The 14,501-nt window shown below is 46.1% G+C and overlaps 1 long non-coding RNA gene across 2 annotated transcripts; it reads right to left on the bottom strand.

Moving 5' to 3' along the window:
• Positions 1–4,439: 4,439 nt before the first annotated feature.
• LOC102548182 (uncharacterized) lies at positions 4,440–10,761 on the bottom strand. 2 transcript variants are annotated; one of them, XR_010066819.1, is made up of 5 exons: positions 10,145–10,761; positions 9,925–9,950; positions 6,736–6,807; positions 5,381–6,394; positions 4,440–4,501 (listed from the first exon to the last, which is right to left on the bottom strand). It is a non-coding gene; the product is annotated as an uncharacterized LOC102548182 (long non-coding RNA). The 2 variants fall into 2 exon arrangements; XR_001837866.3 differs by lacking the exon at positions 5,381–6,394.
• Between the last annotated feature and the right edge of the window lie 3,740 nt (positions 10,762–14,501).

Raw genomic sequence — 14,501 nt, 5'->3', positions numbered from 1 at the left:
TCTTAAATGTTCACTCAGTTCAGCTCAGTACTAATAGCAGTTATAGGGCTGGGTCTAAGCCTTGTACCCTTAAATGTGTTGTATAGGCACAATGCCTATATGAGAGTAACAATATTAATTTCAACTTTATATCAATAAGAAATTTGTACCCATGAAAACTTTAAATTTGTATCAAAATAAATTCTGTATCAATGTAATCAACTTAGTAAATAGAAGGATTTCTATCAAATGAGATTATTGTTATACAATTCCAGCTAATTCCTCCCTGTTAAATTATGACCATTTCTAAATTCCTCAGAAAGACAACCTGGGGACAACCACCCTCAGCCACCCAGGTCCAGGACATTGCAAATAAAACAAATGTAAACAAAGTGTTTGGATTCGTGTCAGGTCTATAACCAGTGATTGATAAATAAGGGCTGGCATCATTTTTAATTCCTTTTAGATTTTTTTCTCTCATTTTGTTTGAGCTGTGCTCTTTTACAGTCAGAAAGTCATCAAAATTGGTTTAAAACTCTCACTCTCTGTCCCCTCCCCCAGCCCCCCTTGTGTGTATACGTGTGTGTGCTCCACAAGCACAGACCACAGATCAACCTCCGATGTCTTCCTCTCCACAGATCAACCTCAGATGTCTGCCTCTCTCACGGGCTGCCTTCTTGTGGAATTGTGTCTCTCACTGAATGTGGTGTTTCATGTTTGGCTAGACTAGCTGGCCAGCAAGTCTCTGGTATTGGCGTTGTCTCCACCCCTCGCTTTGCTATGGTGTTGTGCCTAGCTTTTATGTGGTACTGGGAAATCTAAACATGTCTTCACGTTTGTGCAGCAGACTTGTAAACCCACTAAACTATATTCCCAGGCCCTGCATATTTTTAGTGTACACTCCTAGCTACACATGTACCTTTCAAATATCCTGGAATTCAACCACAGTGCCCTCCCTCCCCAGTCTTCTCCTTTAGTCCTCTCCACGCTAGTTTTATCCTCTTCCCTAGTCTCCCTCATGCATCTATGTTTCATAAATATGAATGAGGCACTATGCCAGAAAATGAGGCGGAGCAGGACAGAGGAAGACGTCTTACACTGACGCACGCACGCACGCAGTCCACGCAGCCACGCACGCACGCAGCCACGCACGCACGCACGCACGCACGCACGCACACAGTCGTGAACCATTTTAAGTATGTATAACAAATTCTAGGGCCAACCAGGTTTATGATGGCGATGATAATCTCAGCGCTTCAAAAGTTGAAGCAAGCAGGTCACCATGAGTCAAGGCCACCTAGGCAATATAGTGCGTCCCAGTCTAGGTTACAGAATGAGAACCTCTTTCAAAAAAACTGGAAAAAAAATCTAGATGCCATAAATATGAGAAGAGAAATTTGCCTTCCTATGTCTTTTTCTCCACTTAACATCATGATCCCCATCCACTATCCAGAAAGTAGCAGAATTTCACTCTTTATGGCTAAATAAAACCTTATTGTGTGTATACCACATTTTTCAAAAAAAAAAAAAATCAATAGTCTGTCGATGGACATTTAGGCTTTTCCATAACTTGGCTTTTGTGAGTAGTGCTCCAATAAATGCAGTTTTATTGAAATAGCATACACCCAGAGTATACAAATCCTATGTTTATTCTTTAATGAGTTTTCATAAAGTATAAAAAAAAGCTGAGGGGTTGGGGATTTGGCTCAGTGGTAGAGCACTTGCCTAGCAAGCGCAAGGCCCTGGGTTCGGTCCCCAGCTCAAAAAAAAAAAAAAAAAAAAAAAAAAAAAGAAAAGAAAAGAAAAAAAAAAAGAAAAGAAAAGCTGAGGAGTTGGCATCACAGAAGTTCTTTCTCCAGGCACTGGCTTTGCCATGGGTGACCGCTTCTGCTGGCCCAGGGGAGCAGTCTATGGTTCTAGAGTGGGATTGGCCAGGATGTGCATGCTGGTTTCTATGCACTCTTGTACAAACTCGTGACTGTGAGATTCACACAGGTCGACACACCTGAACTTTTCTCATTTCCAAGGCTAAGTAGGTTCACACTTGTTGATCGTCTTTTGGGTATTGGCCTGTATAGAGCAATCTCACATAGCACCACTACCCTCTCGGGCATGCATTTTGGTAAACCAAAGTGGAAGTTCTCAATACCAAGGTATGCATATTTTCAGTTTTAGAAGGCAGTGATGAACAGATTTACCAAGGTGTCCTGCCGACTTGTGATTAATAAGTCTTGTTTTTTAATGAGAAATTTAATTGTCATAATTGCTATAACCACTACCATATAATTTTATGGTTCTGCTTTTAGTGGCTTTCGTTTTTAAATTCAGTTCTCCTTTTAGTATAAACAGAACTTCATTTTTTTTCCTTGTATTTTGCAGTAACTTGGAGAACGGAAAGATCTGTTTTAAATTTCACTAATAGATTTTACTAATAGTCACTACAAAGCATTTTATGAACATTTTTTTTTCTCAGAGCTGGGGACCGAACCCAGGGCCTTGTGCTTGCTAGGCAAGCGCTCTACCACTGAGCTAAATCCCCAGCCCCATGAACATTCTTGTAAGTCTGTTGATTATCAAGTATTAAAATGGAAGCTGTGACGTGCCTCATGCCTTTTGAGAGAGGGAGTCTGCAATGCTTAGACGTTTGCTTTCCTCCCCACGTCCCTCTTCATAGTGCATGTGAGTCCTAGATCCTCTCACCCAGGACTCAGCCAAGGCAGGAGAAGACAACCTAGCAGGTTTGGTGTTGGCCTCCATTAAGTTGATCAAATGGCTGCCATTGACTCTGAGAAAAGCTGCGGGAACCCCTAGGGGCTACAGAATCAATGAAAAAGTCAAATGGTAAAATAAAAGAAATCACATCTAGACTGAAACATCAGGGTCTGGGAGGTTAGTTCAGTCGGCAAACTGTCAGCCATATGAGCATGGGCACCTAAAGCTGACCTCCGCAGCCCACTTAAAAAGAACTCAGGGTGTGGGGCATGCACTTGAAATAGCCGGGTGTGGTGGGTAGAGACAGGCAGAGAGATCTCTGAGGCTTATTTAGCCTTGCCTAGCCAATCAACAAGGTCTAGGACGGCTAATGAAGACACCCCAAAAAGGTGGGCATAACCCCTGAGGAATGACTCCTGGGATCTTTAGGTCCAACATTCATGTGTCCACATATGTACCCACACTCACATGAATACACACATGCATGGATGCACGCACACACAAGCTCTCAACCAAATTTATTCAAAGACTCTACCCTATATAAATATAGTATGCATGTGGTGAGTATATGTCAGTCATTTTTTCCATAGCTGGGACAGTTATTTATTTTTAGCCCCTGCCATCAAAGGTCTCACTCCAGTCTTTGGCTATTGTTCATGGGACCATAACAGAATGTGCAGAATGTCACGGCAGTGGGAATGTGTGGCCAAGGCTACCCAGCTCAAAAGAACAGAGAGACAGAGACAGAGACAGAGACAGAGAGATGAAGAGACGCAGACAGAGCATATACTTGCTCTGGAGGATGGTCTTAGCCCGACCCTAGCCTGTCGGATGGCACCATCCAGGACGCCATCCTTCCCTTGGTTGATCCTCTCTAGAAACACCCTCAAGACATGCGCAGGGTGTGTTTTACTAATTTTCTAGATATTTCTCAACCCGCCAGCACATTAGGTGTTTGGCTGCCAAGGCTTGAAAGGCATGCGTCAGTGATAGACAAATATCAAAGATCACCTAGGTACACTGCCAGGCCACTCATGGTGACAGCGACGGCAATGGCTACTAGCCAGCGCCTATACTAGTCACACCAGGCTTTAGCGAAAGATGCTGTGTTGTGTATGCTGGATTCCTTGCTCCTTTCCAGAGACGAGAGAGAACCCCACCCCCACCCTGGGCCTACTCTTTCTGTGTACCCCTTGTGGTGGTTTGAATATGCTTGGCCCATGGGCTGTGGCACTATTAGAAAGTGTGGCCTTATCAGAGGAGGTGTGGCTTTTTTAGAGTAAGTGTGTCAGTCACTGTGTAGGTGGGCTTTGAGGTCTGCTCGTGCTCAAGCTCCGTCCAGCATAGAGAGACTCCAGCTGGCTGCCTTCAGAGCCAGATGTAGAACTCCTGTTTCCTCCAGCACCAAGTCTTGCTTTGCACCGTGATGGTAACAGACTGAACCTCTGAAACTGTAAGCCGACTAAACGTCTGCTTTTGTAAGAGTTGCCTTGGTCACGGTGTCTTTTCACAGCAATAGAAACCCTGAGACAGCCCTGATTAATCAAAGAACCAAAGAATCACTACCCAGAGCCTGCACTCCTTGCCTTATCAACTATGCTCGGGCATCTGGAGCTCCTGAAATTCCTGCCCAAATGGTTCTGGGGGAGGCCTACCTGTATTAGGTGCTGGCCCAGAGGCGAGCTCTGCTGTAGGTTTGCCTAAGGCCAGGAGGACACCGTGTGCCATGGTTTGGAGGTCTGGATGGGGCTGGGAATGAGGAGGAGACACTGGTAGGCCCAGGAGTGGGGAGAAACACAGTGAGCTGGATCTAGGAAGAGTGAGGAGCGGGAGCAAAGTGAGTTTGCTGGATGTTGTCAGGGGGTGGAGATGGGGTTTCCTCTCTACCCCCTGCAACTGTAGATGTTCAGGCACTCAAGCATCCTAAACACAAGTCTGGCCGCTCTGCCTGCCCGCCAAGGAAGTAGCTAAGACTGTGGAGCAGGTTTTATTTAACAACCAATTAGCTTAACTCAAACTCGAGAGTGTTTAGACAGGCAGCATACGGCACAGTGTGACAGTGCTCTTCCCCAATCTGGGGGAACATGGAGGCAGCTGGTTGGTCTTTGTGGACCAAATTGAATGAAGACCCCAAGAATGCAAAATGCTCACAGAGCAAGGACTCCCAGGAAGAGGCTGGGGCAACCGAGGCCACTATGGGCAGTGATGTCAGTGACACAGGGGAAGGGATGGCATGAATGGGAGGCCTTCTCCCAGAAGAACAGAGTGATCCTGCAGATGCTCTATTGGGATGGGGAGGGTCACAGAATGCAGAGACACCCACAGGACCAATCAGAGTCTTTCTGGTGTCATTTCTTTTCTTTTCTTTTTTTTTTTTTTCTTTTCGGAGCTGGGAGCTGGGGACCGAACCCAGGGCCTTGCGCTCGCTAGGCAAGCGCTCTACCACTGAGCTAAATCCCCAGCCCCCCTTTTTTGTTTTCTTAAGATAAGGTTTCTCTGTGTAGTCCTCGCTGTCCAGGCTGGCCTGGAACCTATAGAGATCTGCCTGCCTCTGTCTCCTGATTGCTTGAATTGCTGCCACCATCATGATTTCTAACCTAATAATTCTCCTTTGCTGACTACATTTGTAAAATGTAGACACTCTCTAGAATTCCTATTTTCCTTTCTATTTGCCCACCACACTCATCACCTTCTGTTAGAGTGTAGGTTTTCACTCGGTCTTCTCTAGGTCTCTTCAGGGTTGGGGGCTGGTCCTCCCATCTTTTTCTATAAGAAGGTTTAGGCAACTCACAGAGTCCAGACATTTCGCCTGTTCCCAGCTGTGATCTGAGTTCCCAGACCAACGCCTCAGGTATGCCGAGTGCTCCAGAACTGGCCAAAGAAAAGAATGCCTGAACGGTACAGCCTTATGTCTCGGCTCAGCTCTTGAGCTCTGTGAGTTGGAATCGGGTACTCAGTAAGCACTGGGCACCGTGGGCTTGGAGGGGGCTTGGCCTTCGTATTTTGGGAATTATATCACCTGGTGTGGGTGTTGATCTTTTACAGTCTGTCCATTCCTGTTTTTTCTTTGCTTCCAAGCTGCCAATGCAACCCCTCTTCCCCTCTCCCTGCCATGATGGACTGTGTCCCTCTGTAACTGTGAGCCAAGATAAAGTCTTTCTACCTTAAGTTCCTTTGTCAGGGTGTTTTATCACAGCAATAAAAACGTATCTGTAGGGGTTGGGGATTTAGCTCAGTGGTAGAGCGCTTGCCTAGGAAGCGCAAGGCCCTGGGTTCGGTCCCCAGCTCCGGAAAAAAAAAAAAAAAAAAAAAGTATCTGTAGAGGGCCGCAATAACATTTGCCACCACTAGATGGCGCTGGCTTCCACTGCGCCCCACGTGGAAGGCCAGGATAGCCTCCGCCATTACAAGATGGCACCAGCCTTCGCCGCGCCAGCCGGCCCCCTTTCAGGAAGTTAACTGTGCGCATGTGCAAGAGTGCCTTCGTGCCAGGTCTTTGCCCACTCCGGGGCGTGCCTTATGAGATCATGGGTAACAACCAATCAGGTGTGGGTGCGCTGCACTAGGGTTTTATAAGCGCTCCATGTTGGTGCGGCGGGGCTTCCTCTTCTAAGATTAAAAAGGTTGGTCACAGTAAGGATTTCTAAATGTCCGCGTGCTTCTTGACGGTGGGAAGTCGCGCGCGGGACACGTATCTAAGACACTGAACAAAAGGAACAGGAAAGGATAGGAAATTATATCTTGGTTTTCTATCTCCCTCCATTTCCCATTTCTCAATTCTTATATTGTCATCTGAGAAAGGGCAGGATTTTGGATGTTTGGGTCTCTAATGTCTCGTGTGTGTGTGTGTGTGTGTGTGTGTGTGTGTGTGTGTCCTCACCTGTACTCTCTTTCCATGCCTGGGCTCATTATTGGATGAAGGACATTGCCAAAATCTCAGTGACACTATCAAATATGTAAGTTATCTTTTCTGGGAGAAGTTATAAAAAGACTGTAAAACACAGTAGTTTTCATAAGATTTAGTTAATATATAAATACTCTTACCTGGTAACACTGTAGCTTATTGTATTTGAAGAGTTGTCAGTCTTCATCAAAGGAGTTATCTACCTCTATCGCCTGGACTTGCAAGGGAGTAAAAACAATAATGAGTTACACAAAATGAAACACTTGATTGGAAACCTGAGGCAAGCCACGTCTCGGTCTCCAGCCAACTGAATTGCTCTGTCTATGAGAAAGGCCTCTGGTTTCAATGTGTCCCCAAAGGGTCATGTGCTGGAGGCTTGGTTTGCAGTGAGGCAGAGAATGTAGAAACTTCTTTAACAATGGGCCTAGTGCAGGGTGCGTCCATCGACGGCAGACCCTCAGAAGGGATAAGGTAATTTTCAGGGAATTCTGTTAGCTCCTGTGAGGTCAGGTGTCATAAAAAAATAAGCCTAAGTGCTGAACCTCCCTGGTTCCCCACTTAGCATGCCACCTCCTCCTCTTGCACAGATTCCAATCATGATATCATTTACTATGTTGTGACAGACACAGCCTGAGGTTCCCTCACTGGAGATAAGTAGACACTGGTGTCACATTCTTGCGTACCCAGAATTGTGAGCTAAATAAACTTTCTAACAACTACACAGCATCAGTCTCTTGTTATAACTGTAGAAAATAGACCAATACAGGAAGGGAGTGGGTTTGGCTAAGCAAAGATGGTTGGTGTTTGGGGTAGATAGAAGGATAAAGTGACAGTAAGTGGAGTAGTATTTCCATGCTGTCAAGAGTGAGGGAGTGAGGGAGAGTACCCACTATGAAGGGACAATCATGACACAGCATGACCATGTCAAGGATGCCAATGCCTCAGACCCAAGAGGATTGCAAGGCTTTCCATGGATCAGTCTCAGGGGAGTGACAAGATTTTATCCTGGCCCAATAATGATGCTAACCAATGGGTTGACCTTTAGCAAGAAGCAGAATGTGAATCCCAGCTGTTAAGATGACTGTCTTAGTTAGGGTTTCTATCGCTGTGAAGAGACACCATGACCAGGGCAACTCTTAAAAAGCAAACATTTAATTGGGACTGGCTGACAGTATAAGAGGTTCAGTTTCTTATCATCATGGTGGGAAGCATGGCATCATGCTAGCAGACTTGGTGCTGGAGGTGCCCAGAGTTCTACATCTTGATTTGAAAGCACCCAGGAGACTGTCTTCTGCAGGCAGCCAGGGTGGCGCTTTGGGACCTCAAAGCTTGCCTACACAGTGACACACTTCTACCAACAAGGCCACACCTATTCCAGCAAGGCCACACCTAACAGTGCCACCTCCCATGGGCCAAGCGGCTTCAAACCACCACAATGATCACACCCTTCTGAGACTGCTCCCTACAAAGACTCTCTACTGAGATTAGCTAATGAGCTTCCTTATCATATTGAATACAACAAACATGCTAAGTATCTAGAATGCTGGACTGCCTTCATCTGAATACAGGGTCCACCTGATCCCAGCCTTAAGTCTCTAAGTAGCTCCCAGTAAGCTTCCAGGACTCAGCTGCTTTGGTCTTCTCAAGTCTCCATAAAATGGAGTGATGTAACAATGGTGGCCTGTGGTTTCTTCCACAGGCTGTACTTCTCCTTTGGCCTGGTCACATAGACATCATTTCCTTCAGAGTCTCTTGGAGCAGAGGCTCTTGTTCCCTGCATGTTGTAGTTCATTTTGATTGGTTTAGGAAAGAACTTCTCTATTTTCCAATTTAGCCTTGCTGAATTTTTTTATTTTCAGAGACTCAAAAGGGGAATGTGAAAGAATATGTAATCTCAGTCATGATCTCTGAACTCCACTTAGAGCAACCTAATTATACGAGGCTTTCTCAAGTGGACATGTAGCCCAAATTTTACCTAAGCGAAGCTGGATATTGAAACCTGTGTACTCAGGTGTCTGGGCACCTACATTAAATTTTTTTATTTTTTGCTATGGTCTTTCATTACTAGAATTTTAAGTCAGATTCACAGAGCTTTGAACAAAACAGTACCCATCGAGGAAAATAAACGAGCTTTGAAAGTGTAAAAAAGGAAAAAAGAACCTATTGTTTGGTTTATACATTCGTTAGTTACATGTCTCATTATTTCAGTGAAACACCTGCCAAAGGAAACAAGGTAGGAAGTGGATTCACAGTTGTGGGGTGTATCCCACAGCGGTGGGGAAGGTGTGGCCACAGAAGCTGGAGGCTGCACGGGCCATTGTATCCGTAGTCAGAAAGCAGAGAGATCCTAGCCCACAGAATTTGCCACTCAAAATCATGGTGGCTCTTCCCTCCCCAGTTAAACTTCCCTAGAACTACCCTAACAGATACGGCTAGGGAGTTGCCTTCGAGGTGATTCTAAACCCTATCAAGGTGACAGTCAAGATTAGCCATCACACTGTGCTCGTGGTGCTTATAGTCTCTTAGGATGAGAAGCAACCAACCTGGCTCTGGGGCCCCTCAAGTTCTCTGTGCCTCTTGTTGGCTCCCGCTCTCCTCTTGATGACTCCCACTCTCGGGAGAAGCAATGATCTAGTTCAAGGCCTGACTTTCAAAGGGAGTGGGCTTGCCTCCCAAAGCCTCCTGTTGGCTGAAATCCAGAGTGTGGATTGGGTCTCTAGGTGGCACTAGTTCACTTCCGACCTTTAGGAAGGGAGTGGAGTGCTTTTGGAAGCCCACTTGGGCTAAGAAAAATGTGCCTCAGACTGCTGCATAGGGTCAGGGTAGACATTTTTCGAAGCACATGAAATAAAATCTAATAAAAAAACAAAACAGCTAGCGCTGCATGCCTGTAATTCTAACATTTGGGAGGCAGAGGCAAAAGGACTTCAGGTCAAGAGCAGCCTAGGGCCAGCTGGAAGCCCTGTCTCAAACTGAATTTAAAAGGGTCTACAAAGCGCAGGCTGGACAGGAGTGTCTCAAAGCAGGGGCAGGAGGGGCGCAAGGCCTGCTTTTAAACTTTTAAACCGGAGCTTGGAAACTCATGGAACCCTTGCTTCATGGACGTCAGTGGCTCTTTGCCTTCCAGTGTGATAGAGACCGTACCCAGCTCCCTCAGTCTTGTGGTGTCCGGAATCACTTATGAGAGAATACCTAGGTGCTTTACAATCAGGCTTTGGGACCCTGCCTGGGGGAGTTCAAAGGCATTATTGCCTGTGACCTCACAGGAAAAAGACTTGCCGAGGGTGGGCATGGTACGGGGTAGTGGGAGGATGAATAGACTCCTTTACCTGGCTCAGCACTGTGGGCCTCCCGGCTGGACACCAGAAGAGGCGAGAGGCTTTGAATGTGTGGAGTCAGGAAGCCAGGCTCAAGCTCTGACCTGCCAATCCCCGCCCTGCCTGCCCTCCCCCTGGCTAATGCACGCCCTTGCCTGCCTCCCTTGGCCAATCCCCGCCCTGGCTGCCTCCCTTGGCCAATCCCCCGCACTGCCTGCCTCCCTTGGCTTACTGCGCTCTCTGTCCAAAGTGCTTGTTCTAACAAATGCTTCTTCCTTCCTCTGCACCTGCCCCTCAGCCACACCCTGGGCATCTTGGCTCACTTCTGTCTTAGATGGCACCTCTCCCTCCCACCCGGTCTTCTCTAGTCTTTCTTTCCCTTCCCCACCCACGTTGAGCTGCCTCCTATAGGGCATAATAGGACACATAGGACACCTATAGCACACAATTTGTGAAGTAGGACAATTTGTGGAGGGCAGAGGTGCTACCAAACAGGCCCCTACTGAAAAGCCTGGTTTTTACCCCTTGCAAATCACCCGGCACCACTGAGATCTACATTTACAAAAGGAGGCTGGAATGGTCCCTCCATATTTCTAAGACGCCAGTGGAACGTGTCAGGGAGGGGCATTATCGAGCACTTGAAATACTAAGACTCAGCAACTCTCAATAAACGTTAGCAATTCTTGTTTTGCTTCATCCTGTCAGGATCTGTCACCTTTGCGTTGCTGTTATAACAGAACGTAACGTTGGGTAATTTACAATGAGCAGGAAGTTATTGCGTCCAGGCTAAGAAGCCAGCAAGTTCAAGATTGAGGGGCCCCGCCCAGTAAAAGCTTGCCTGCCGTATCATCACGTGACAGAAATGGGCAAAGCTGGTGGGGGAGGACATGGAACTCATGGGTTTCCTGCAGCACCAACACAGAAGCGTCTATGAGGGTGGCCCACTCAGGGGATAAACATTCAAACCATCTTTATGTGCTGCACAGAAAACTTGCCAGTGCTTAAAGGGTGTGTGTTTTAGAGTCAGTAATATACAGTGTTCTCGATGATGTTGGTTGAGTGTAGTTTCTGCTCCACCTCCAAATTCAAATGGCACACCCCAACCCCACCTCATGACGGTGCTATGAGGGGGAGAACTTACAGATAACTGAGTCCCTTGGGTTCTGTGGACGGGCTGGTCTCTTCGTTAAGAGGCCTGAGGGATTTGCTTGCCCCTTCTACCAAGTTACCACTAGATCTGCCGGTGCCTGCCTTGATCCTGGGCTCCCCCACCTCCAAGGTGCAAGGAGTAACTTGTTGCTTATAAGGCACCTGGTTTATGGCATTTTGGACTACGAAGTCTGATTTAGGGATTCTCGGAATGGAAGCTGGTCTGGTGTAACGTAATGAGCAGAATGAAAATGGTTTCCCTTTCCTGCTCCCCCTTCCACATGCCAGGAAAAATGGAGACAGAGCATGTGCGGGTAAGAACAGACACTTGTGGAGTTACAAGGGAATGAGGGCATAACAGGGTCTGAACCCATGACAACTGAGTTTATCTGAAGTGAGTCTTAGTATAAAATGTCCTGTCCGTCTGACATCTGAACCCTGGCATCTGAGCCCTTAGGCTGCTGAGGCAAATGTATTGTTAGAAGCTAGCATGGATTACACAGTGAGAACCTTTCCTAAAAAAAGGAAAGAGTAAAATTAATTGAAAATGCAAACACTAACTTGTTTACCATGCAACTGGGACCATTGAGGAGAAACTCACTTCCATTGCTCTGAAATGCAAGGTCTGCTTCCACCCTGGCCCCCACGATGGCCACGCTGCTTGCCACTAGTGCTTAGAACACCGGTCTCCTATCTGGCCTCAAGTGTGAAGCAAGCAGGGTTTCAGATGAAGCACAGACCTCGCATAAGAAACAGCTGAAGGAATCAATATAAAACCCAGCAGGCTGGGAGCGGAGAATTCATGGCAACAGGGGAAACACAGGAAGAATGTCAAGGATGTCTGGGTAATGAGTACAGCCAGTCCAGCTGCTCTCACCTCTGCAGGCTGCAGCGCTGACGTGGATGGGGCTGGGTGGAAAATGAGGGTGGCAAGTGTAGCAGGCTCTTCTGGGCACTGTCTCTACAGTGATATATAATGGGGCGTGATTGGCATGGCCTGCTAAACAAGAGCTTCGGGACGGACGGTAATTAGAACATAGTGCTCATCAGAACAGCCGAGCAAGGATTAAAACTGACTAGAACTCGAAGCTGCATTCCACATGACCGCTTTTAAAGTTCTTTATTTATAAAAAGAGGGAGGGGGAAAAACCCAACTCTGTCACCGTGCAGAATTCAGACACTGTACAATGGGACAGGATGGGCTTCTGTAGGATAGTCAGTAGAGACCATCTATAAATGTCCTCTCCAGGAAGCTTTGCTTCAGTTAAATGGCTTTCTCACCTTCCTTTTGTACCAGCGTTTCTGTGTTGACCCACCATATTGTTATCAACAAAGAAATTCCTTCTAGGTTTGAATCGGGCTTTCTGTCCATTGAGACTGATAGATGATGGTTATAGTTCTGAAAGGTTCTCTTTGAAGATGAAGCTCAACCCAGTTATACTTACTATGATGTTTTTTTCAAGGCTTCATATAAAAGAAACAAGTCACCCATTACTCCAATATGTTCCTAGTAGTCTTCCAGCCCCCAATCCAGAGGGATCCGTTCTTTAGAACCCTACTTATTTGTCTTGTATTTAGAATATACAGTATAGACGCTGTCTTCTGGCCTGTTCCAGGCAAGTTTCGTTACTTTGATCTTGGATCCTGAACACAGGGACCTGAACCTGGCCCACTTGCCGAAAATGCAACTTCAGTACATTTTCCAAGATCAGCTCAAACTTAGTAACCATCACATCATGTCCTGCTCACCTGGAGGTCAGTGACTCCAAGCACAGAACTCACGACATTTTATGAACTGACCAATGGGAGGGTGGCTTCATACACTATACCCCATTCTAACATCTTTAGAAGCTGCACATGGAATTGGCGTTTATGATTATGTTACCTGCGTGTAGGACACCAGGCAGAGATTACTGTTCATGGACACCCGTCCTGTTCAATATGGTTGCAGTGTAGAAATGGTGTGCTGTACTCCGGGCTGTGATGCTGGTTACTCTAGAGCTCACGTGCTCGAGAGCTGCCACCTAGGAACCTCCATCGCACGGCAAAGCATCAAACAGGCACAGTAACAACTCACCTGTCTCTTGATGAACATCGGGCACAGAGCCACACTCACACTTGATGTACAGGCTGTCAGTGCCCTGGGCACAGGCACTACGCAGAGGGTAGGTTCTATGACTGTTACTCAGCCTGTGGGACCTCATCCCAAAAAAACCCACTTGAAGCTGAAAATCCATGAATGTAAAATCCACTTTAATGTACTGACCATCACAGCATAGCCTAGAATGCTCACACTAGCTTCTGGTTGGGCAAAATGATCTAGCACAAACCTGTTTTATAAGAAAGCATTGGGTACCTCGTGTAACTTTTCTAAATACTGTCTTAAAAGTAGAATCAGAATGGATGGGAAAGCATTTGAAGGACTGTAAGGTTGAAATCATCTATGGATTTACCACTGAAAGCTGGGACACAGCTTTATTTGAAGGACTAGTGCTGTTAAGGCTTGAGTGCAGGTTAACTAGTCTTACCATTGGGTAATTGTTGGCCAGCTGAACCTAATGGGGTTATTTATTACTTAAATTGGTTAGACTATTAAGCCTTCTGGATTTTTTTTTTTTTTTATGGTCTACTTAGGTTATTGATGGCTATGGATGGGGCCTCTTAAATTGTTTTATTTTCAAGACACCCAGACTTTGACTGCAGGTTGGGTAAATACATTATCTTTTCACTAGATGGTTAAGCTAGACAAACTGGTTTAGCCTTTTCCCAAATGTATTCAACAAACCCTGTTATTGTGTCATTTAGCTACTGGTGCAACTTTTTGTAAAGCAACTCATGCTTGGACCAACAGAAGTGGTTTGCCTTTGTAAATAGCTTTCATTGTGTGCTCTGGAGCTGTGTGCTGCCTCCTGAAAATGCCGGGAGCTTCTCAAGGACTCTAGAGCTAGAGGTCTGAGTTCATCTTCTAGTAGAACAGGCTGTATGCCAATGTGTTCCTCTCTGGTACCTGTTTAAATATTGTCGCCTAGGACTGGAGAGATGGCTCAGCAATTAAGAGCACTGACTGTTCTTCCAGAGGTCCTGAGTTCAATTCCCAGCAACCACATGGTGGCTCACAACCATCTGTAATGAGATCTGATGCCCTCTTCTGGTGTGTCTGAAGACAGCTACAGTGGACTGATATATATGAAAAATAAATAAATCTTTAAAAAAAAAATCATCACCTAGAATTTTCTCTAGGGTTACTTCTTAAACCTAGGCTCTCAATATACAAACAGGTGTTTAGTGTGTTTTCTGAGAAGACATGCTGTTGTGCATGTATAGGCAACTAGGACCCTTTTCAGTGAACACGCCTGACCACACCTGGGAGAGAGCAGTGTTAGTCGGCTCTAATCACATTTAAGACAAACATCCTCCCATTTCCTTCCTGGAGAAGCTTG

This window comes from Rattus norvegicus, chromosome 5, assembly GCF_036323735.1.
Source record: "Rattus norvegicus strain BN/NHsdMcwi chromosome 5, GRCr8, whole genome shotgun sequence".
In the NCBI taxonomy this organism is placed as follows: Eukaryota; Metazoa; Chordata; class Mammalia; order Rodentia; family Muridae; genus Rattus; species Rattus norvegicus.
This window is presented reverse-complemented; position numbering and strand designations above follow the sequence as displayed.